Here is a 26,483-nt window from a genome sequence, read left to right on the forward strand (position 1 = left end):
CTTTGGAGTGTTGAGTTCCTTATAAGAACCTACTGTGTAAAATGGTTCAATTGCTTTGAAAAACAATTTTGCAGGTCCTCAAAAGATTAAATAGAGTTACTATATGACCCAGCAGTTCTACTCCTAGGCATATACCCAAAAGAACTGAAAGTATTTGTTCTCATAAAAACTTGTGCATGAAGGTTTATAGACACATTATTCATAATAGTCAAAGAGTGGAAACAAGCCAGATGTTCATTCACTGATGAATGGGTGAATAAGATGTGGTATAGCCATACAATGGAATAATATTCAACAATAAAAAGGGATGAATTACTGACACATGCTACAACGTGGATGGACCTTAAAAACATTATGTAAGTGAAACAAGGCAGCCACAAAAGGCCACATATAATCTCATTTTTATGAAATATCCAAAGAGGCAATCCATAGAGACAGAAAGTAGATTCCTAGTTGCCAGACGCTGGCGAGGAAGGCAAGATAAAGGAATGCTTACAGATAAGGGATTTTTTAAAAGGGTAATGAAAATATTCTGAAATTAGATAGTGTTGATGGTTGCACAACTTTGTAAATATACTAAAAACCACTGAACTGTGCACTTTAAAAGAGTGAATTTTGTGGTATGTGAATTATAGCTCAGTTTAAAGAAAGTTTAAAAAAATTCTCTTGCCTTCTTATGAGATGCAGTTCCTTCAAATAAAAAGCAGAAATAATATAAATTTAAAAATTTTCAATGCCAAATTCTGAACTAAAAAATTCAAAGTTTTATGAATATAATAGGTGAGAATGATTGTTAAAATAGCACGCTTAACTTTCTAGTCAAGCTCACCACAAATTCTAACTTCTAATTCTGTATCAGATGTTAATTTGCTGTGCACATGGGACAGTTATATACTGTCCCATGTATATAAATGGGACAGTTTCCCCATTTGTAAAAAGGTGATAATATTTGCTGGCTCTCTTGCAAGGATTTAATTCAAAAGAACAAACATACATAAAGCATCTACTGGAACTGTGCTAGGCTGAGGGCAAAACGTATATAGGCAACTGACCTGTCTATGGTACAATGTAGTAAGTGTCATAATAGTGATTTAAAAGTTATAGGAGATCAAATGAAAATACCTTAAATGTATACCAAGAGAATGATCAGTAAATTTTAATGATGAAATATTCTACAGCAATGGAAATGAACTAAAGGAAGTCAACATGATAAATCTGCTAAACATAAATGTGAACCCCCTAAAATCACTCAAGTTTCAGAAGAATACATAAAACAAAAATCCATTTATAGAACACTTAAAATATGCTAATATATATGTATGGTTAAGGAATATATAAATATGGCATAATATATTATGTGAGAATGGGAATGATATATACCCAAATCAGATAATGGTCTTCCAGTTCTCAGGGGACTTCTGCATGATAGGTAGTGGGTAGATGGATGTTTATTGTATCATTTCTTATACAGTTCTATATGTCTTAAACATGGAATAATAATTTTTAAAAATTAGACTAAGGCAAAATTGATAGGTCAATTTCTATTGGGTGAGGTGGGGGATCAGGGAAGACTTCTAGGAGGAGGTAGCTGAGCTGAGCCTAAAAGACTCAGAATTTCAACAGGCAGAGAGGAAGCAGGAGGTATTGCAGGCGACGGGAATAGCGTACAAAAATAAAATATGTCAGGGTTTTAGCGTTAGGGACCACAGGTTTCTTTAAGACACACAGAGTATTTTAGGTTTCACTTCCTATATATTTTTGAAATGCAGAATTCAAAGGACACAGAAAATTTCATGAATCATGGTGCCGAAAGCCTGATACACTAAAAACAAAATATAACCAGAATCTCAAACTGCCTTTGGAGATTGCAAGCTTGTTCCTTCTTTTTATTAGTGAGAACAAATTGGGATCCCTGGACTATACCACTTGGGAGATGGTGGGAGAATAATTTTATCCACAAGTATTAAGTTGTTGCCTGAGGACAGCTGAGTAAACAGTTTGCTGAAGTCTGTTTGAGGACTGCCAGCTAGTTACACCCATAATTTCATCTCTATTAACAAAAACAACGCATCCTGTCGTAGTGCCCTGCTTTGGCTACCCCATGGTTTGCAGTATGTGAGTTATGGAGTGTCACTTGAGTAACATTCTATAGCAGTGGGGGCTGTGTTTTGATGTCCTTTCGTTACCCACCCCCACTCTGCTGATTTATGGCATACCGTGCAGAGACCTAAATCAAAACTAGAAAATACGTGTGAAATAATGCAAAACAGAGTCGAAGGGTTGGCAATTCCGTAATTATACCTAAAGGGAAAATAATTATGTAATACCATATGGCAACAGTCAGTCTCAGAATAACACATGTCCGTACTGTAAATGCAGGATTCCGGGAAGAGCACGCAGGGTGTTTGAAGAGAAGCCGAGGACAAGTTCGCCTTTGAAAAGGACCTATAGACAACGTTGTGAATGGTATTTGGCCTTTGATAGTCCTGTTTATTAGCCCAGGAAATGAAGGCCGGAGTTAGTGAAGTGACATGGCCCTGACAGATGAATGCTAAAAAACGGGACAGGACTTGAGTTATTTATTGTTCCTGCTCAGTCTAGACTCCTACTTGCAATAGCCATTGGTTTTGCCCACCAGTTGAAATTCTGGAAATGTGAAAGCAACTTATTGATAGAAAACAGAAAACTCTCCAAGTCTTAATAGCAACTATGAAATAGAAGGTAAGTCAACATAAGAAATAACTCATACTGGTGACCTTTCAGTTAAAAGAAGGAAAGAAAGATGAAAGAATTCCTTGGTAGTCAAGAATATGAAACTCTCCTCTACAAGTTTATCAGTGAATGAACAACCTCTACGTGGAGGGAAATAGGAGAGAAATGACCTGGGCAGTATTCCAGCTGAAATCTTTATGTTGGAAAACAAACCTCCATCTACCTCGACATTGTAAGGCGTTGGCATGGGAACTGAAATGAAAGACGCTAGGAAAAGATTAAGTGACTAAGGCTCTTACTGGCCAACTTTCCTCACTAAAAATTAGCCCTGAATTTAAGTGTTCCCTGAGTCCTTCAAGTCACTCACCTGGTTGGAGCCATATTAAGGGCTGGTCTGAAATACTGTGAACTCAATGGACAGGGGTGACAATTAAAACCATTCCAAACAGGGAAAGCAGAAAGATATGGGTTTCTTTAAGACAGGGGTTGGCAAACTATGGCCAGCTGATTTTGTAAATAGAGGTTTATTGGAACACAGCCATGCCCATTCATTCAGGTATCGCATACGGCTGCTTTTGTGATACGATGGTAGACTTTGGTAGTTCTTATTTATTTATTTTTTTTGAGACGGAGTCTCGCTCTGTCGCCCAGGCTGGAGTGCAGTGGTGTGAACTCCGCTCACTGCAAGCTCCGCCTCAGACTTGGGTAGTTCTTATAGACATCATATGACTCACAAAGCCTAAAATATTGATTATATGGTCCTTTTCAGAAAAAGTTTGTCCAATTCTACTTTAATATACTATTTATCTGGAATAGCTTCAGTTATTAAAAACTTTAATTAATAATTTATAAGAATAGCTCTAAAACTGGAAACAACCTTTAGGTAATTATGTTTAAGCTTTAGACCTGAAAACTACCTCCTTGGGTTATTCATGGTTATTTTACTTTCCTAATTAAGGGTAAATATATGTTATATATTTGGTCCTAGCTTTGAAAAAATTTTGCTCTGCACAAAAGAACCTGGCAATAGAGGTAGATAGAGTTCCACATAGTCAAACAGTCTTAAAGAGATTTTTTTTTTTTTTTTTTGGAAACCAAGCTATTTAAGAAAGTATTAATTTTACAAAACAGATATTAAAAAGGAAATGCTAAATGGGGGCTAAAAGGAGGAATTTACATGTTGAAAATAACACTAACAATGTCTAAAGCTCTCGAAAACGCTGCCTTGTAATCACGTATTTAATCCTTACAATAATTCATACATTAGATACAATGCAGCTCATTTGAGAACAATGAACCTGAGATCTAGGAGGTTACGAGAGCTGCCTGTAATCACCAAGTAGTGAAGTGGTAGGCCAGAGCTGGTGCACAAGTGTCACTTAAATCCAAGTATTTTCCATACTCTGCCCGCCCCGAAGTGCAGTGGATGAGAGGAGGAGGACTTGCTCAGGAAAGCTGAGCTTCCGCATCTTAAACCTGAGTGAGCCTGGACGAGACTTTTAGTCTCTCCAGATAGCAGTTAGTTTATCAAAAAATGAGCGCTGGTGTTCTATAAAGGCTTTACTGCTTTGCACTATGAAACTTATAATCAAGAATATTGCTACATTTAGCTTGAAAATGTCTTTCAAAGAGAATTTAAAACCTTCCTGTGTTTCCTTTGTTACAACAGTTTTTGCTTGTTTCCTTTCAAGTCTTTGGTGGAATGAACGGGCAATTTCATGCCTGAATTACCCAGTTTTTCAGTGCTGGGCGCACCTGCTCCCACCACTCTTGCCTTTCTGCTGCACCTAAAAAAGTGGTGAGGCTCGAGCGGCACCTGGGCTCCCAGCCTTTGGTAGTGAGTTGGGCTCCCCGTTCCACCTGGCCTCCTGAGCGCCCTACTCTCCACCTCCAGTGTTGCCTCAAGCAGTCACCCCTCGAGCTGCCCAGGTCACCCTGCAGCCCTCATTGCTCTTTTGCCCCCACTTCCAGTGGTTTTCGGCTACTAACCTGAACATTTTTTAAACCTGAGCCAACAGGTCCCAAGTGTCTAGCCGTCTGAAGCAGAGTCTCTCTAAAGAAAGATTCTGCCAAATTCAGGAAATTTGGAAATTCCACCAAATTTCAGGAAACTCCACCAGTGTCTGCTCTCTCTGAGGAAGTGGATTTTATAAGTGAAACTATCCCATGTCCCTTAACGTCTGGGCTGGGCAGCCAAGGTAGGTGGTGGCCCGAGAAAGTGGGAGTGTTTTACAGAATGACAACTGCCCTTTGCTGTCTAGTTTTTACCAGGCCAGGAAGAAAAAGGTGACTTTCCTCCTCACGGGAAATTTATTGCCAAGGGAAAATAGAGACTGACACATCAGCCACACAGAGGAAGGCTGGGATGCTCCCTGAGTTTATGGAGCACACTTACTAAACCTTTTTTAAATGACCAAAGAAAAATGTTACAGACAAGAAAAATGTCTTCTCCTGAGAGATTGGCCCCACCCTCCCACCCACGCACAGGGAACTATAAATTAGATATTACAGGCACAGCAAATTGGCAGCTGATGCTTTAAACATTATGAAGTGCCAGGTCTGGACCTCAATACAGATACTTTTTTGTTTTAGGTACTTGCCATTTAAAAATACACTTAGAAGTTTCTGGAAGGGGTAGGGCTATAAATGAAATGCCCACACAGAGAGATCATGACACGAGAAGGGTTGCCCTGCTCCTCACATGTACGGGGAGCCTGATAAGAACCATTTCGTGTGTTCACGCAACGACTCCCTGAGGAAGGCATTGTTATCTTCCTGTTAAAGAGGATGAGTGGCCCTAATGGAGGCAGGACACCCCCAGCCTCCTCGTGAATCCCATGTCTACATCAGGCAGTGTCCAGAAGACAACCAGAAAACACATTTGATAAAATCCCCCTATTCTAAGGTGGCTCCCTTGATGAGGGAACATAAACTGACTCTGAATTTTTTCATTGAAAAGTCTTGAAAATGTGGCCCTGGAATTTCAAGCCCTGTATCTCTCCCCGAAAGACGGAGCCATTTTTTTTCTCTCTGCTTACAGAACCACTGGGGCATCAGATAACAGATCATCCAAACACCCTTACAGAACAAAGCAAGAAATTAAGGCATTGAGATGTAAGGTGATTTATGCAAAGAAAGAAACTAATTAGTGGCGAAACTCCTATTTTTTGGCTGTACCACTATTTCATACTTTAAAAAATTACAGCTTTATTGAGGTATAATTGACAAATAAAATTTTGTGATTTTCAGGTGCACCACAGGACGATCTGCTATCACATATTTTGTGACATGATTACCACAATCAATTAACACATCTATCACCTCACCTAGTTACCCCTGCTTGTTTTGTTTTATGATGAGAAGACTTAAGCACATTTCAAGTATACCTTGAGTATTGTTAACTGTAGTCACCATGCTGCATATGGGATCTGAATTTACTCATTCTATAACTGAAAGTTCGTACCCTTTGACCATCTCTTCTATTCTCCCATCCCCCTGCCCCTGGTAACCACCACATATGTTTTTTAAACATAAGAGAGAACACCCCAGTCTGTGAGAGAAAAGATGTACTGCTAATGTCACAATTAAAAATTTACGTACCACCCACATTTTTCCCATTGGCAAAAACCATCATTAGATGATCAATTCATAGCATGATCATTGATGTAACTATCTTTACCACAATTGGGTTTTCTCCCCTTTTCCTTAGTTATTTTTCTAGTCATGAAAACCAAAACATTAAGTGGACTAATGAATAAAAAATGGATCATGATGAAAGGTATAAATGTACCCACTCATATTAAAAAAAAGTTCCATTCTTTCTCTTTCTCATACTTTACTCAGGAGGGTTGGCTAACACAGATGTTCCTTGGCAGAACTACAAGAGAATGTGGAAATGCTCTGGGTTTTGTTGTTTCCCTTTCCCTACCCAACTCTAGTGGTGAGATTAAGCTTACTAGTAACTAGAAGCTCCAGTATTACAGGCTTTCATAGATGCCCAAGAAAGACTGCAGGGAGCTTGTTCTTCCAAGTGGCCACAGGTCTGCTCTGGAAGGCAAAACAGACCAAGTTGAAGATGAAGCCCTGTCATATTAACTCCACTCTTCTCTCCTCTTTCTCTACTGGCTCCTCTTCCTTACAGCTCACTTTTTCACAACTGTCACCTTCTATACGAAATTTTCCATTAGAGACAGGAATACGGCTGTTGCAAGAACTTGTTGTGGGGACCTGCTCCACTCTGAGCTCAGGCTCCATGTCTGTCACGGGCCAGCAGTGGCTCACTCTGGACACAGTTGTACAGAACTATGGAGCCTATTGCCAAGAACTGTCCCAATTTCACCATTGGCAATAGTAGTCTCTTTTGTGGTCATGGAAAGGTCTGATTCTAAGGCTGGAAGAATGCTCTAGTGATCCCACTCATCTTTTAAATCTGATCTCAATTTCCAGCTTCCTGGATTGTCCTATTGAAATAAAAAATGGCTCTCTTCATTTTAGCCATTGTCATACTCTAACTGCCTTACATGGCCAAAAAATTACATCTTAGCCAGGTACCCAAGGAGTCTTCCCTGATTCTCTTTAATAAGGAGTTAATGCCAAGCCTTATTCTGTCCACCTGAATGTACAGTTAACTAAACTATTTCAAAGCATCAACAAGACATACACCTTGGGGTCCTAGGACTTTTTTTGTTTTTTAAAAAATTAATCTTCAAATTAATTTTTATTAAATTAATATATATTAATTTACTAATTTAATTTTAGTTTATTAGTATTTGACACATAATTATACATATTTATGGGTATATGTAACATGTCAATATACGTATACAATGTGTAATGATCAAATCAGGATAATTAGCATATCTCTCATCTATCAAACATTCATCATTTTGTTGTGTTAACATTCAAAATCTGCTGCTGTACCTATTTGAAAATATACAGTAAATTGTTGTTTATTATAGTCACCTTGTAGTGCCACAGAACACTAGTCTAGGACACGTTTTTTACAAGCACTAAAGGTTCATAGGCAAACCAGATATCCACTGAATGAGCTATAGTTTCAGGCCTAGTCAAAGCATAGCTAATTTATCCAGTTTAGTTTTGATAAAAAGAAAAAACTGTTGTTCTTTTAGTATCTCCCCAACTCTCTGCATGTTAATGCTTTATCATTCAGACCCCAAATAAATGTGTTTCCTTTAGTGTACCAGAGGACTGAGTTTACACTCAAGGACTCACAGCTAGTGGTCAGTGCTCACTCATTTATACCACAGAGTTTTCTGAATGGTCTGGAAGAATGAGAAAGCTCTTGCTTTGCCCTAGGGGCTGCCTGAGGAGAGGCTGAGGCTGAAGGAAAGCTATCCTAAATGCAAGCAGCTCAACTCAGATCTTATCAACTGGATGAAACCACCTCCTTCTGGGAAGATGGCCAACACCGTTAACTCATTGGAGTGGGAGGAATTTCTCAAGCGGCATCATCAATGGTGGGACTAGATTGGATTCATGACCAAATTTCAGTGTTTGTAGGACCTTCTTGACACTTGTCAGGAAGTGAGTGCTTAAAACCTTACCCATGGAAGCAGAACTGGAAGACAATCTATGCAAGAATTCTCCCCCATACACCCACACAGTACCTTTGGAAGGTTACCATTTTATCCTCTAATTCAGGAAAAGTTCCCTGGCTATAAAGCAACTTCTTCCACCTCAAGGTAAGATCAGTTTTCCTGAAACTCTACCTCCTTTCTCACGCTGCAGATTTTCAAATATATGAGGATAATTATTTCATCTCAGATTAGATATTGGGGTTCCGTCAACCTTTTTTGTTTTGTGACATGGTTTTCAGATTCTTTACCCATTTGAGAAAGAAAACTATTCCCCCAAGAACTTCATCTCACTTCTGCATTCATGAGCAGATGAAAGCATTGGGTGTAAGTTCCTCCAATGACCACTGTCCCCTCCTTAAACGGCATCCATCCGCAAATCCTCTTACTTCCCACAAGAGTCTTTTTCTTCACTAGCCTGTCTTCTTTCCCTTCTGAGGAAACAGAAGAAGGCCCCTTCCCTGCACATGCACCCCTTACTCTGGAACATACGCCTCAGACTCTGCCTCCCCACCCCAACTCCTCTCTATAAGGCATATCCAATTCAGACTTAATTCTGTATTTTTAACCAAATAGGGCTAAAATATGCAAAATCCTTAGATTTTATAAATGATAGAATTAGTTCCTATCCTTATGGGGATCTTAGACCAATTTTCAAATACTTTAAAGACTGTTCTTTAAATTTTATCTTTTTATAATGGAAATTAAACTTTATCATATTTGTAAGATCTGAATGGATGCAAAAATCCCTTGTGCAGAGATTAAATTCTAGATGGATCATGGGAAGGACTGATGTTTAGAAACTACTTTTAGGTTGAAGAGGCATTAGGCAAAATGAGCTGCTTTTGTTCCCCTATTGGGAGCTTGGCAGCTTGGGCTGGATGGATACAGATGCGATGCAACTTAATAATTCTGAAAGTGACTTTCTTTTATGTGGAAAAAGCCACAGAAATAAAATTGAGGGTAGTAGAAAGGATGTGTGCCAATTTGCAGTGTGTTGCTCCTCCCCCCATTCCCACCCCATGTTAAAGGTTAAAAATGTTCCTCAGCATATGCCAATATCTGCCCTGATTCATCTTGGAAACTCTGAGTCTTTAGGGCCATGTTGGGCTGAATGGTTATTTTGCAACATCTCTAATCAGAACCATTGCCAAGTTCAAAATAAACCCAGGTTTGTTAAGATATTTTCTAATAGGAAGATTCCTGAAAGGATAGTGCAAAGCTCAAACAAAGAAAATAATGTCATGAATATATCAACTCAAGAGAGGCTGGTTAACCCATCTCAGAATTTCCGTTCTCTTTCTCTCTATGTTCAATATGCTTTCCAATTTGTCAGTGTCACACTGCCTGTAGCCCAGTCTGGTACACATAATTACAATGAAAATAAAAAACAAAAATAAATGCATACATGGAGTGGGGCAGCAAGAATTTTAAAATGGGCTAAGTTATGTGGGTACATAAATTGTGAATGAAGTCATTTTGATTTTGTGAAAATTAAGTCATGACATGAAGACAAAACACAAGGTCCTGGGCAATTCTCCTTCCAGGATTTTTCCCCTAGTATGCAGTTTAAAACCAAGTGTGTATTGCTCTTTGTTAAAACAAAGACACAAACAAAAGAAGCAGAACTTGACATCAGTATAGAAATAACGTTTAGTGTCCAATTCAGTGTTTGAACTGGAGTGCAGATGACCTGTCCTTATTCCATACTCTAGAGAGGTTTGAAGTATGATATCACCCTGTCTCCAAGAGGTATCTTGTAAATAGAACTTCTCTTTGATGAAGACACATGATCATCCCTACCTTTTCCCATGGATACTAGTGGGTGATGGGATCAGAAAGTCAGGAAAGTTTACCAATCTGGCTGAGCTGGATGCTTGAGGGAGTCTTCCTCCTCACTATTTAGGGCTTAGTTACCCACAAGGGCCATTCTGGTTTCCATTTCAACAACCAAGCAGCTATACAGCCTGAAGGGCAGTGTTCAATCTGGGTCGACATTCCAGTCCGTGGGTGCTCCAGTGTTTGCCATGCGCTAACACATTCAGCTTTTCCTGCGCATTCCAGGGTAAGCTGGATAACAATTAGAAGGCATTTGAGAGAGATCTGTTTAAATCCTTTGCTGAGAACCAGTTGAGAAATTTAACTAAAATTCTGGGAAAAGAAGCATGACTTTGTCATCTTTTCAACAGACTTTGCATATTAATGCTTTATCATTCAGTCCCCAAATAAATGTGTTTTCTTTAGTGTGACTGAGTACTGAGTTTACACCCAAGGGCTCATGGCTAGTGGAGTTGGGGTGAGGAGGCAGAGTCTGAGGGAGCTTGTTCCAGAGGAGGGGGTGCCTGTGCAGGGAAGGGACCTTCTTCCCTTTCTTCAGAAGGGAAAGATGACAGACTGTTTTTTATTTCTCATTTATCTTTAAAGTAACTTTAAAGAGATGGTGCATAACAAAGAAAATAAGGATAGTGGCTAAACATATGTAATGAGTTCTCACTATGCCCTAGGGATGTGCTTAGGAACATACAAATATCTCATTTTTTTTTTTTAGTTGATGTGTTTTAGGACTTCTGTTTTACACTCTGGAAAAATGTAGCTCCAAGAGATCTAAGTAACTTGCCTAAGGTATTAAACACACTAGTCTGATTTCAAGGCCCTTGCTTTTCCCTGCTGCACCACCCAAAGAAAATGTCTGAGATTAGAGTCAGTGACAATTTGATATTAACTCTCGAACTGTCTTGCACATGGGCAATAGCTGCAGCTCTCTGCCACCACTGGGTAGAAAGAGGCTTGAGGCATGGTGGGGGCCCATATTTGGAAACATACTTTATCTGTTATCATTTTCTCCCTACGGGCACAATACTGTGTGCCCACCATAAACACTGCTGCTCTTGAGATCTGGTGCAACATCTGAGAAACCTCTGCTATAAATACCAACAGGCAAAGAAGATATTTCTTCTCGCAGCCATTCATATCTCTACCAAATATTTTCCTGTCTTTTTATTGCTGGTGCTAGCCCTCTCCTTCAGTTTTTTTCCCCCCTTTCTCCCTTCCTGTCCACTTATATCATGGCTCCATGGGAGAGAAAAAATACATGTACACACAAAAGTATGGATAGGGCAAATATGATTTTGTGGCATTTGCTCCACCTGAGAGGGGAATACCAAACGAAGAAAGAACAACAACTAAATATTTCACTACACACCTAAAACACATTCATGTTTGTTGGAATGAAATGTTGATAAATAATCTTGAATAAATATTGTCACATTTTAAAGTGCTGGATTTGTACAAGGGTAAAACACTTAGGAAGTACAGACTCTTATGTTTCTGACCCTGCACCAAGGTCTAGATTGTGTTCAAGAAAATCATAACACACCAAGCTGTGGGCCATGTGAATATATCCACCATCACCTCTACTCCATACACAGTTTCTGTCATGGCACACATGACCACAATAGATGAAACGTAAACACACATTGATAAAACAAGCCTGCTCTGGGACCCTTTTAGATATTTTGTACTTCAAAATAATGAAAATGTCAGTGACATAAATACGGTGAGATAATTGGCTCATCTTTGTCATCATTTTGGTGATCCATGTTCTAGATGTTTCATGGCTGCCTAAGCAGAGAACTGGAGTATGAATTTCGGAGCTCGAGGCTGCATACCTACATCTATGAGAGACTATGAAAGGCGGCAAAACTGTGGTCACCTAAGACACCGAAGTGACTAAACATCATTTATGAGATAGTAACAAAGTGTAAGTGACCCTTCTAAATCTCATTATTCTCAGAAATAAATTCTTTAAACAATGTAAACAGGAATTGTCATCAACATTTATGTTTAGTGAAAAGAATTAAATCCTCAATCACCTATGAAAACATATAAAACTGACCCAAGTTTTAAAAAATATAATAGTCAATCCATGGAGAGGAGCATTTATTTCTCATAGGGAGATAGTAGCTTTACAAATCAATATTTGCAAAGAGTTTTAAAAAGTGGGAAAGCCTAATATGAAAATAGAATACAAATAAATTATAGCTCAGACTTTCTTTTAACCCACCGAAATCAAAGAGTCTAAGACCATCCAACAGGAATATTTGCACCAAGCAAATATTTGTGCAAATAAACTCTCTGGTTTTAGTTTTGATCTTTCTCTTAAACATTATGAATTTTATAGCTTGGCAAAGTGTTGTGTTTGGCATCCAAAACCCAAATGGCTAATGGTAAATTAAAAGTGTAAACTTCTGGGTCAGTTTTTTTTTTTTTTTTTTTTTTTTTTACCGGAGAATTAGGGCCTTTCCTGCATTTCAGCTCTGGCTTATGTGTAAAACTGTATAACTTGTTATAATGTTAATGTTATATCATTTATATTTTGCTTGAAATTTTAAAAAAAGAGTAAGAGAATGTTAAAGAACCTAGGAGTGTATTCAGGTCAATAAAAAATAATTTTTGTATCTATTGAGTAGTCCTTGAAGACAACTTCTCCAGCACCATGAATGTAATTTCTGTACTACTGACAATACATAATATCCTTAGGCGAGGCACGGTGGCTCACGCCTGGAATCTCAGTGCTTTAGGAGACCAAAACATGAGGATTGCTTGAGGCCAGGAGTTTGAGACCAGCCTGGCAACATAGTGAGACCCTCTCTCTACAAAAAATAAAAAATAATTAGCTGGGCATGGTGGTGCACACCTGTAGTCCCAGCTACTTGAGAGGCTGAGGCAAGAGAATCATTCAAGTCCAGGGGCTTGAGGCTGCAGCAAGTATGATCATGCCATGTACTCCAGCCTTGGTGACAGAGCAAGACCCTGTCTCAAAAAAATCAAAAAACAAAAAAGTAATATCCCCACAGTGATGACATCATGCTTTCAAATCTCATGAATAATAACAAAAAGTAAGGAAACTTTTCTCCTGGAAAAGTATCTGTTATAGATCACCAAAACCTCAGAATAAGAGCAGGATAATTTACAGAAATACTGAGAATCCACTGAAAATATATTCAAGGGCCCTTCTTAAGTTCAGGTCTGTGCTATAAAGTGGCAAGGCACAGAGGAAACGTTATATGTTGTAGCAAGACTCGCTTTTAAAGGCTAAAGTGTGGTAGGATAATTAATTGAAGGTTTAGGGTAAAGTATTTAACTGCATGGGGAACTTCATAAGTTGCTTGACAGTATTAAAGCAATAAGCCCAAGGTTTTTCTATTCCTAAAGACTCAAATTTTCTCCGCAGGCTCCTAAGAAATAGTGGTCTGTCTTTAAAAGCAACTTACAGAAAGAAAGGGGACTCTCTTTGAAATAGAAGGTATGGCAGTCCTAAAAATAAACAGGCACGTGTGTATAATGTATGTACATGTCACAATTTGAATACCTATCAGTAGCTACTAAGGATGCAGAAGCACATCTAAGTGCTTTTCTTATTTGAGATGATTTTCTTCTTTGCATGTTTTTATGTTAAAGAGTGGAATAGATAATCAGGAAAAAACTCACAGGAAAGACAAGGGAAATTCTGATCTGATCACCCTCAAGATGCCCTGGAACCAACAAGATGCACAAGTTATACTTTAAGCAAGGTTAGGCCTCTTTCTGTTACAATTCCCAATTTTTTAGTAAAGCTCCTGACAATCTGTGTGTCTTGTCTGGGTAAATGCTGTGGAGGTAAGAAACAAGGCCCACATCTTAAGTGGAATATAAATAAGATCTTTGGGGACACTGTATTTATTCTAAACAATGATTAGAGCCAAGAGTCTTTAATGGATTTGTTATGTGTTACAGCTATTAAGCAAAATGGAGCATTGAAGATGTGTGAAGAAATAAATGAATGAAAAGAAATGCACTTTCTCTCAGTTTCATATTGTATCAAGGTCATCTGACAGTCTCAAAAAAAAAAAAAAAAAAAAAAAAAAGAAGAAGAAAAAAAAAAAAAAAACCACAGCCAAGAGTTTAAGTTTAGGACAGATGGCTATTTTGCTTAGGGAAAGATCAATCCACTTAGGTTTATCAGAGTTTTGTTTTGTATTCTTTTGTGTTGGGTAGAAGGGAAGGTTTAAAGCACAGAAGGTTCTCGTGCATGGTGATAGAGAAATACAATTATCAAATGGTCACTAAAATTTTATCATAGCATTATTTTGCTCTAAATTTAATATAATTAGTTGTGTTGTAGCAGGATATTTGCATTTAATGCTGCATGTACAATTTTAAGTCCCTGTCAACATTAGCAGCAGCAAATAATAAAGTTACTAAATAAAGGGTTGCTGGAAAATCCAAACCACCAAGCACAATATATTGAAAATTCCTTTAAAAGTAATGTAACCTGAAAATGTGAGCACATCATTTCTGACATCTAAATATTTAAAATTCTAACCATACAAAATTTCTTTCTGTAAAATAATTATTTTATCTTGAGATTTACTTTGAAATGTGGGGTTTTCAAGTTCATCGATCCAAATTGACAACCAAAATAATAGTTTATGCCAGATGTGGTAACCATAAGTTTAAAAAACAAATATACAAATATGGGTTGTGCCATTGCAATGCTGCATGAATATCTGGGAAAATATATAAAGCTTTCATTTAAATGACTTAGCTGGTAAGTTTGCCTTTCTCCTCATTACAAACTTTCTTCTGCTAGAAGTTTCAGAATGAGATCAGTTCTATCCCCAACCAGTTATTTACATTTAGATTCACATGTTTCACACTACTTTATGTTGCAAACTCATTTCTAAAAATTATTCTGCTTCCCAAAGCAAGCAGGATCACACTAGTTTTAAAAATGATTTAAATATTTAAGGAATCACTGAAATCTTCTCAAGTCTTGGCATATACAATTGGCTTATTTTCCTGAGTTATCACTTTTGACCCCCCCACACACAAATATTTCCATAAAACAAATGATACACACACACACACACACACACACACACACACACACACACACACACACACACCCCTCACATCATTTAAAGTGATTACATATAGGAAAGAATTTGGACTCTCTCCCAGTCACAAAATGTTAGCTATATGACTTGCTCCAGCCAAAAAAGCCCCATACAGTATTTGCATTTCTGATATTGGTACGATGCCATGAAAGAGAAATCTTTAATTGAGGCTTGAGTTTAAATCTAATTGGATAAATGTACTGATTGGGGATTTATGCCATGTTCCTGCTCAGCAGCTAAAAAGTTGCCCCCTCAGAAAACATTCCCCTGAGACCCATCTCAGGAATGAAGCCTTGTCTATTGACTTGCCATCTGCCCTGAGCAGAAACCTGTGAATTTCAGATCAAGAAGGATCTTGAGACCTTCTCTCTAACACCCGCAATTTACAGTTGAGGAAAGCAAAGTCCAGAGCGGTTAATATCTTGCCCAAGGGTCCATCACTGGTGAGCAGCAACTGTGGAACCCCATCTAGGGTCAACTACATATAAAAATATATTTCTTTCCACTTTAATTGACTCTCCCCTTAAACTTGGGATCACTGGGCATATGCTCATTTATTTAGAATTTCTGGATATTTGAATTCCTTTTCTTTGTCTCTCTTTCTAACCCTGTCAGTTGTACACTGTTGTGTGCTTTGTCAGTTCTCTACCTGACAACATTCATGTTGGTTTAAATGTGTGGCTAGCAGGAGGAAGCGCATGTAGCAAAGTCTCTAAGGGTTTTCCTGTAACGTGAGCCCCCTATATGTGCTACGCTGTGTGCAAGTAGAATAATATATGTTCCTACTACTTGAAACTATTATGGAAGATTAATTAGTTAGCATTTTCAAAGTGCTTTGAAAATGAAAAGCATTATTATTACACCTAATCAAATTTCTCTCTTATATTCCGCAACAATTTCATTTGTATTTGCTTCTGTGCCAAGAAAATAACTGTAGGCTCATAGAGACATTACTGTGAAAGCCAGTCATAGGTAGGCTTTACTACTTTCTTTTTCTTCTTCTTTTTTATTCAGTTCTTTTATTACTCCTTCTTGTCTCTAGACACAGACCTGCCCTGAGTGGACACATATTCATAAGACAATGCTATATTTTGGAGGCAAATATTTCTTAATAGGTTTTCATGTGTGGCAAAACAGTCTACTAACAAGGTAAATGCTGATTCAGAAAGAGACAGCCACAAATGATAATATATGCCCTACATGAGTTATGGTAAGACTGCCCATCAGATGAACACAAACATGCGGAGGCAGCATGGGTTGAAGCAAAAACTTTGGCGGGTCTGAATCATTCTCTGGGATCTTCAAGGTGGTATAATCAGTGGGACCTTGTAAACATCTTTCCCCACTGGCTAGGCTACTGTCTTAACCTGCCGTGATGCATCAGAACTGTAGAATAATTTGGTTGGTCTGGTTTTGCTGCCACATGTAGATACCCAGTGGAGTCTCCCAGGAGAGGAAAGAGGTGTGTGTGGAAACTCAATCTGATTTAGAAATCAACTCCCCTGTAGGTAATGTTGTGTTCTAATAAAGACCTGGAAATACAGACTCAGAGGGTATAATTAACAGAGTTGGGAAATCAACAAGCCGGAAAACTGTTGATAGAGAAGTATTTCTATTGTTCAAAACATGTTTTGTGCATTAGGAAAACAAAACCAAATTCTTTCTCTTGGCATCTACCTTTAAAAGCACATCAGCTAATGAAGGGGGCATCAGAACTGACATCATGGCATTAACCAGCAGCCTGAGACCTATTTGTATGTGGTTAGAAGCTAAATTCTAATTTACTGCCCATGTCATTAGTCAAACTCACATTAGTGATGTGAATTGGCAAGCTTTCCATTTCTTCCACATAATAAACAACCACGGCATACCACAGACAAACATAAACCTGAGCATGTCACACATTCTGAAAAGTTGCGTGGTATGTAAATTCCGAACGGTTCCCACTGCCCAGAGCTGCGGCAGCAGAGAAAAGCTGAAGTGATGACACAAGACCTTCCTGTTTTGCATTCTCTATACAAAGGAAAGTGACCCTCCATCCTTGCCTGAGCACAAATGAATGGGAATGGTTTTGCAGCAAACTTACTTAGCTAGAAATGCTGGCAACCAATGCTCTACTTGGTAAACTCAGCAGGAAATAAAGAAAACTAAGCCCTCATTTAAGGAACATGGTTTGATCTGCATGAATGTGTACATTGTAAAAATCTAATTGTGCATCTATAATTTCTGGTAGAGTGCACATATCTACTGTAAACCTCACAAAGAACACTGCACATCTGCTCTGGCTATTGAAATTCTGAGACAGCGTTCTTCAAATACATTTTTCTAAGAAGCCCCGTGTAAGTATAAATAACCAAACTCAGAGTTCACATAGCTGGCAGAAGTAAACATCAAAATTGGGTAAATTTATATTTTATTGTTTGTTCTCTTTGTTTTGGAGCTATTTCCTTTTACTTGACATGATATAACATATCTTAGCTCAAACTCCGCTGAGTTTCCAGTACACTCTCTGTGGCATATATGTTGTCAAAAGTACACCGGGTAGGTGTTCCAAAAGCTCAATTAATCTTTATTTACTTGCTTTATGAACAAAACATATGTATCTGCGTGCCTGTACCTGTATGCACACACAAACACATGTATCCATTGCCTGAATAATCTCCGGGGGTTTCTACCAAAGTGTTTCCTAACAAGAGAAGCAGTTGAGTTAATCACCCCCATACAAATTAGGGGTGCTCAGGACTGAACCATTTGCTCTTCCATTGGCCTCCTGACTGTGTGTTTTTCATTAATGCTATTCCCTCAGTGGAATTACTGACGTCTCACTTTAAATACACTTTTCTGTAAGTCAACTAACAAAACTAATTAGGAACTGTGAAAGGCCATATTGATAGGGTACAAATACATAAACCAGCTCCGACAATTTCTCCTGGAGGACTCCATACATCATGGGACTTTGTGCTCAACTCTGGGTTCTTTTTGGTTAGAATATAAATAAACTAAAGTAAAGTCTCTCGTGTTAAAGTGACTTTAAAGAACCACACATTTCCTGAAAGAACCATTTTCAAATTGCATATAAACATGTTTAATCAATCTTTACTGCTCTAAGTGGCTGGGGGATTTCACAGGGGCATGACTCAGTGACCTACTGACGGGTAGTACAGACCCTGGTGGTGTCTACATGGGGCTATGGTTTGATCTGTCTCACTGAATTGACAAGCTAGTTCAGTCACAACTAATTTGACTGACTTTCCCCACTGGACTTCCCTCTATTCACATACCAGCCCTCACACTTCCAACAAACTGGTGGCTTGAACATGACAGAGACTCAGCCAAGGATAACAACAACAACAGTGACAACAAACCTTTCAAGTGCCATAGTGTATGGCAGCATGGCCAAACTCACGGCCAAGCCGCTGAGCAGGAATTTCTGCAGGCTACAGAACAGCCATTTTCTTCTTACGTGAACATCCTGAGGGGCAGCAAAGGACTCAGATACCTGTGAGCACAAATCCTGTTCTGCCACCTACTCGTTATTAGGTCTGCCTAAGCCTCAATATCTTCATGTCTGAAAGGAGAGTACAACAACCAGGGCAACGGAGACAACGATGGCTGCTTCTACCGCTGCACCAGGACAATATGACTACAGTGCTTACTATGTTTTGCACTGCTGCTGCCGCTGTGTCTACACTACTGCTACAAAACAACTACTATTATAATAGCACCACCATTGCTGTCATACTACTGCTACTAGGACTACAGATTGAACACCCCTAATCCAAAAATCCAAAATCCGAAATGGCCCAACATCTGAAACATTTTGAGCATCACTGTGACACTCAAAGGAAATTCTCACTGGAGGATTTCAGATTTTGACTCTTCAGATTAGGGATGCTCAACCAGTGTAATTAATATAAATATTCCAAAATCTGAAAAAATCTGAAATCTGAAACACTTCTGGGCCCCAGCATTTAGGATAAGGGATACTCCACCTGTACCATCACCACCACTACTACCACAATTCATACTATTATTTTGTTTCCTTTTTTCTTTTCTTTTCTTTTTTTTGAGATGGAGTCTCGCTCTGTTGCCCAGGCTCGAGTGCAGTAGTGGGTGCGATCTCGGCTCACTGCAAGCTCCACCTCCCAGGTTCACGCTATTCTCCTGCCTCAGTCTCCTGAGTAGCTGGGACTATAGGCACCTGCCACCACGCCCGGCTGATTTTTTTGTATTTTTAGTAGAGACGGGGTTTCACTGTGTTAGCCAGGATGGTCTTGATCTCCTGACCTCGTGGTCCACCTGCCTCGGCCTCCCAAAGTGCTGGGATTACAGGCGTGAGCCACCGCGCCCGACTCATACTATTACTTCTATATAGGTTCCTTTCCTCATGTTGCTGCGCATTGTTATAGTGGCATAGTAGTTAAAGGCATGAACTCTAGGAGTGTGGCTGCTGGGTTTAAATGTCAGCTCTGCTATTTACTAATTGTGTGACTTTGGGTAAACCATTTACTCTTTCTGTGCCTCAGTTTCCTCCTCTGTAAAATAAGAATGGTATTAGTAGATGTCTCACATATGATTGTTGTAAGAATGTACTGTGTTACTATTTACAAAGCATTTAGAACAGTGCTTGGCTTGGGAAATTCTATGTAACAGTATGCTAAAAAAAAATTAGGGTGAGTAACTGAAAACTGGCAATAATGCAACATGATGGGCAGTAACTGTGTTTAACTTGGTACCTATAAACAATATGTTGCAGATTGTCAAAATTTACTTATTAACAGTTGACTATACAATCTTTGAAAGGTGAGCGCCTGAACCAATCATCCAACAAATTGTAACCAGCAATTTAAACACCTTGCAGAGATAGCCAGCTGATCTCTCTCTGCCTCTCTCTCTCTCTCTCTCTCAAAAACTGCTGTTGTCAACTTCCAATAAGTGTCTCTGAACTTTACTTAAAGCATGTGCCCAGTTCAGAGTATACCATTGTGGTTGACACTAATAACCAATATGGTGCTTGAGGAGAGGGCCGCTTTGGAGAGCACCAGTGGTAGTCATGGTGGTTAGGGATATTTTGAGTCCTCAATGAACACCTCACACTTCTGGAAGATTTCTAAGTAAAAAATAAACTGGACTCCATCCTGCTGAAATGCAAGGGCTACTTAGACTCAATGTACTTTTTTTTTTTTGGAGATGGAGTTTCGTGCTTGTTGCCCAGGCTGGAGTGCAATGGCGCGATCTTGGCTTACTGCAACCTCCCTCTGCCTCCCAGGTTCAAGCGATTCTCTTGCCTCAGCCTCCCTAGTAGCTGGGATTACAGGCATGTGCCACCATGCCTGGCTAATTTTGTATTTTTTTTTTAGTAGAGATGGGGTTTCTCCATGTTGGTCAGGCTGGTCTTGAACTCCTCACCTCAGGTGATCTGCCCACCTCGGCCTCCCAAAGTGCTGGGATTACAGGTGTGAGCCACCGTGCCCAGCCACTCAGTGTACTTTTGTTGAGTGAAAAATGGAGATGGCAAGCCCTTCATTTGGCTGCAACTTGCTTTCCACTTTTCTCTTATAGACCACAGCATCACTGACCCTCAGCCAGGCCTGTGAATGAGTTCCAGCAGGTAGGTAAATCCCCCAAGGTAGGAGGGTTTGCATACAATAGTACTATATATGCTGTAAATTCTGGGCTTCTATACTTTCCTATGTTCTATATTTTTAAAAATCTATAGCAAATATAAATTTCTTGAGAAGATATATATTTTATTGTTCTTTATGCCCACTCCCCTGCCCTACCCTGGGACTATCGTGGTACCCAGCACATAGTAGGTTTGATCTAAATGAATGAATGAATGAACTTGAAGATCTCTGAAACACTTCAGAAACACTCTTTGGCCACTAACACCTACAGATTTTAGGGCCTACCTGAGTAATAATTGGGTCCTTGGTTCACAGCATTCATTTCATTCTTTTCACAGCGAGCAGCTGTCAGGATCAATGTTCTGCAGCCATCAGCAGAAACGAACAGGGTTCATCATTTAATCATTGTTTAACACTGTCTAGAGTGGAACTTGTAATATTCCTAGCTTAGTGAGATTTTTCTTATTAGTATTAGTTGATATGTGCTTCTTGCACATCCCTGCCAGATTTATCTTCCAAAAAAACTGATTTCATCGTGTCCCTCCCTACTCCTAATCCTCCAGTGACTCACTATTGCCTAAAAGATAATGACCATTTCCTTAGGCTGGCATTCCTGAGCCTCCGTGGTCTGGCTGGGATCCAATGTATCTCGTCAACTGGACCTCCCTTCTCTCATAGGAATTGACCCCTCAACTCAACAGGTCTACTGCTGATCCCTGAACAGGGAGAGGTGGTCATCTGTCAGTCGACTGATCTAGTCCAGAGTTTGTATCTTCAGCAGCTGTTATAAATACGGCACCAATACCCTTCTCGTTACACTATTTTTCTCAACTGGAGATGCCCAAGCCTGTTCCTCCTTCAGTGACCTCTCATTTTCTGTTTCCTTTACCAAGTATTTTCTCCAAGTCTCCCAGATCCAGTGGCAGATCCTTCCCTGAACTTCTAAAGCACTTCCTCTTGGCTATAAACTTACAAAGGGATCATGTAACCCCCATAATGCCTATCCTAACCAATCTTATGCTCTCATTTATCCCCAGTACTGATCCCCAAGATGAACTCTATAGGATTTGGTTAACTTAAAGAATCAATCTTACCCATTCTTGAAGTTTTGGTTCAGGGAGGGTTATCTTTTCACTTAATGGGAGTTTATATGCTCAGGCCTTAGGTGTGAAAACTTTCCAGGAAAGATTTTAAAAGCTGTTGTTATTCCTGGTATCATGGCACCTTCCACGGTAGGCACAAGCAAAGGCATGGTACCCATATCTTGGAAATATCTTATTATTTAAATTGGATGCTGCTTGATGCTGACTGGAGAATAAAGGATCCCTCTCCATTGTAAAGCAGGAGGTAAAACGTTTGGAGAGCTTGTTGGGGTGAAAAAGGGTGAAGTTATTTCATGTTCTCACAGCTCTAACGAAGATCGTGTTGACTGGGAGCTATGTGCCAGCATGCTCTTGGCAACCAACTTATTCCTCTAAGTTAGTAGGATATGTAGGTAAAATATGAACTGACATGCATCTTTAACCAATATTCTGGTGACTTAGCCTGCCACTGCTTGGGAGGGAAGCACACCACAGTGGGGTCCCCATAACCACAGCAGCGATCCCTCGTGAATCTTGTGGCAGGGGAGCAGGAAATGGAAGGTACCATCTTTTCCTTTGAGAACAGGTGGCCAATGTGGATGTTTAAAGAAGCAGAAATTATACACTGCTGAGGTTCTGGCCACATGCTACTCCTTGAAGTTCTGGCTCTCCTTTGGAACACTTGAATTATTCATGACACACAGTACCATCACTACACACAGGCAAGTGGGGCTGCAGCCCGACACAAACAAACTGAGGGCCTTTGGTGTGAGAATGGCAGTTCTGTGGCTTTAAGAAAGAGCTGGTGCACCACACTGCAGAAAGCCTGTAGATTCAGCTGTGTTCTTACCTCACTCTCCCTCTGCAGTGACCTCACCCGGCCACAATGCTACTATTCATGCAGACGGAGTGGAACACTGCATACAAAAGTTTCATTTAGGCACATAAACATGAATATTTAGGCCTGCTTGATTAAAAATGAAAGCTAGATATTTGGCTTTCTGTAATTTGATGAGGTTGAGGGAGGGTTTTTTTTTTTTTTTTTTAATGAGTTTAATTTTAAGGACTAACCTTGAAAAAGAATAATATAAAAAGATCTTTTTATTTTATTTTATTTTATTTTTTCCTGAAAGACTGTATTCCCTGGGAGGGTTAGCTTTCTCTCATCATAGCCCTTACATCCTATAGATTTTCTATTTAGATTTAGAAAGCCAACCATGGAAAAGCTAGATATTGAATTTTTTTTCTCCAAATGCACATCTAATTTAAAAAATTTTAATCATTTCACTTCATCATGCAGTTCATTCTGGCTCTATAAATGTGTATGTGCATGCCTATACACATAAATATTTGGAATAAATTCAACAAGTGCATGCCATTTAGTTTCTTTCAAAGTTGTAATCTACACAGGGTTGAAAAAGAGGAAATGTAAAGGTATTTCACAGAATCTATCTCCCCAAAGGGTACCTATGGAATTACTGCTAATTTTCTCAAAAATATCTTCCTGTTGTTAATATAAAAAGATTATAGCACAAGAATTGGAAAACTAAAAAGCATAAAGAAAATAAATATCAGTCATGATTCTAATACCTACAGATAACTTTCTAATCAGTATTTCTACCAATTGTATGAGTGTGTGTGTGTGTATACATGCACAAGAGAGAGAGATTAGGGACATATTGTATAGACATTATTTCTATTTTTTCCACATAGTATGTTATTGTGATCACTTGAACATGTTTTTGTGGCATTTGTTTTTGAAAACATGAATTGAATTGTTGGACAAAATCCCACCATTTCCTATTTATTGGGCATTTAGATTATTGCCAATTTCCCAAATCACTTCCTTAATACTTTATAATAGCACTGTAGTAAATATCTTTTAACATAGATCTCTGCTTGGGTCTGTGATTATTTTCTTAGGACAGATTCTTTGAGGTGGAACTCAAGGTTTGGTACATTTTGCCAAATTGTTTTCCAGTAAGTGGAATCATGTGTATGGCATATAATTGATATCCTCTGAGCCCATCTACTTTGGTATTATGTTATAGAACATTATCTCTGAAAATTTATTTCCACAAAAATGTATATTTTCCTGACCTTCCCACTATTTCTGACAGTAAAAAAAAAATCCCTTTCGAAAAGGATAAAGAGTAGAAGATTTAAGCTCTGTTTCTTCTTTCAGTGACCTACCAGGTAAGAGAAATTCTGCTGTTTTTTTCTCATTATATAAGGGGATAAGAATATATGTATGCATTATTTGAGAAGACAAACATTGTCCTCAAAGAGACCATTGTAGCAAACATTGTCTCAAAAAGTTAACTGTCAACATGTATTAGACAAGCCATATGTTAAATGTACCAGAACTGAGATTGTTATTTAAAATTGAATCCTGGGGTGAATTCTTTGGAAAAGTGAAGAATTCCTTTGTTAATGCAAGAAAATACATCAATACTTATTTCATAAGTTCAGGTTTCTATGTGAAGATTTTCCTTAAAGCAGGGTGTTCATTTGTCTCAAAATATTCTTCTGAGATAAATATTAATTACAAAGAGAAGGTTGGGCATGATGGCTCATGCCTGTAATCCCAGCATGAGCTGAGATTGGGAGGCTGAGGCAGGGGGACCACTTGAGGTCAGGATTTGAGAACAGCCTGGCCAACATGGTGAAACCCCATCTCTACTAAAAATATAAAAATTAGCTAGGCATGGTGGCGGGCACCTGTAATCCTGGCTACTTGGGAGGCTGAGGCAGGAGAATCACTTAAATCCAAGAGGCAGATGTTGCAATGAGCTGAGATATTGCCACTGCTCTCCAGCCTGGGCAACAAGAGCGAAAAGAAAAAAAAAATACATAGAGAAAGATAGGAACTTGAGAGTGGAGAACACTGGAACGTCCCACCTTAAACAGGTGATCAGGGTTAATATCACCAGGGATTTATCATCACATACTCCTTGACATGACAGAACAAAAAGGGTACAACATCACCTCTGAAGTATTCCAAACCATGCATAACTTCAATTTAATCATGAGAAAACATCATACAAACAAAACGGGGGAAATTGCACAAAAGAACTGACCAGTATTCTTAAGAAATGTCAAGATCTTAAAAGACAAAGGAAGACTGAGAAATTGCCATGGATTGGAAGTCTAAGGAGACATAAAAATGAAATGCAATGTGGCACTGGGTGCTGGAACAGAAAAAAAGGCATTGGTGAAAAAAATAGGGAAATATGAATGAAGTCTGAAGTTTAGTTAATAACATTGCACCAATGTTAATTTCCTGGTTTTAGTAATTATATTATGGTTGTAAAGATGTTAACATTAGAGGAAGCTTGGTGTGTATCGGAACTCTCTGTACCATTTTTGTGACTTTTCCATTAGTCTAAAATTATTTCAAGATAAAAGTTAAAAAATAAAACAATTACAACATTAATAAGCAAAATAAAATACCACACGTGCCTATTCCACATAACTAGGGAGGCAAGCCCTATCTGGAAGGCACTGGATCCTCGTAGATATTTGCAAACCACAAGTAGCTCAACGACTGAGTGGAAAACCGCTCAGGTCTGACATGACAAATTTAACCTGTCTTTGCTGAAATCTGAGAACACATTATGGACAAAATCCACTGGATCTTCACACAGGACAACATGCCAATTCCAAATGTGTCAGTTTCTCTTTTCTGACAAAAGGATAATAGTGGCAATCCCTTCCAGCAGAGCTGTGGCCTTCTTTGAATGCTGGGGATGGCATCTGAATTAGTAGAGATGTGTAGAGAAGAAGGAATGCCTTTCCTCTCCGCAGTGCCTGTCCCGGCCCATGTGCAGTCAGCTTATGCTTCCTGATGCTTCCCAGGCTTGTGGGCAACCAAGTGGCTTCATTTGTTGGTTAATGGGGAAAGGGAAAACCTGCCTTGATATTTGTTTGGCAGAAGCCTAGAGAATCGAAACTGAAACCTTTCACCCAGGGATATGGCATTTAATTCTTCATGAGATTATCAAACATTTCATTTCTAAACTTAAAATTTTTCCGAATCTGTGCTCAACCAGATGGACAATTGAAAGGTTCCATAGGAGTAATTAGGCCTATGTGTAGTACAGTTCTGAAGGCTGATGGCAACCTGAAATTACATTACCTGATAAATTCATTCCAAAAAAATTAGATTTCACCTCATGACGCTTCAATTACACATTTAAAATGAGTATTTAGTGCATATTTAATTTGACAATTATTACATGCTAATTAGTTGTAATAGTTTCATAGAAAATATATCTTCTCTGGGTTTAATTACCACATTGCAGAAACATCAAAATAAGGCTTAATTCTTATGTTTTAATCATCTTTTACCAATTAAAATACAATAAATATGGAAACAGCAAGCATCTCTAACTCTAATAAAAAAAGAATTATATATTTCCTATTAATCTTCTACATGTATCTCTTACATTTCTTGTGTATCACATATCTATGGTAGAGGTTAAAAATGATTTGTGTATGGGGCCATTCTCTTCCTTAAAATGAGATCCA

The 26,483-nt window shown here is 38.8% G+C and overlaps 1 protein-coding gene across 3 annotated transcripts in view; it reads right to left on the reverse strand.

Moving 5' to 3' along the window:
* Positions 1–26,483, reverse strand: part of CREB5 (cAMP responsive element binding protein 5) — a 415,731-nt gene that overhangs the window by 48,611 nt on the left and 340,637 nt on the right. The gene's annotated exons all lie outside the window — the stretch shown is intronic.

Source organism: Macaca fascicularis, chromosome 3, assembly GCF_037993035.2.
Source record: "Macaca fascicularis isolate 582-1 chromosome 3, T2T-MFA8v1.1".
Lineage (NCBI taxonomy): Eukaryota > Metazoa > Chordata > Mammalia > Primates > Cercopithecidae > Macaca > Macaca fascicularis.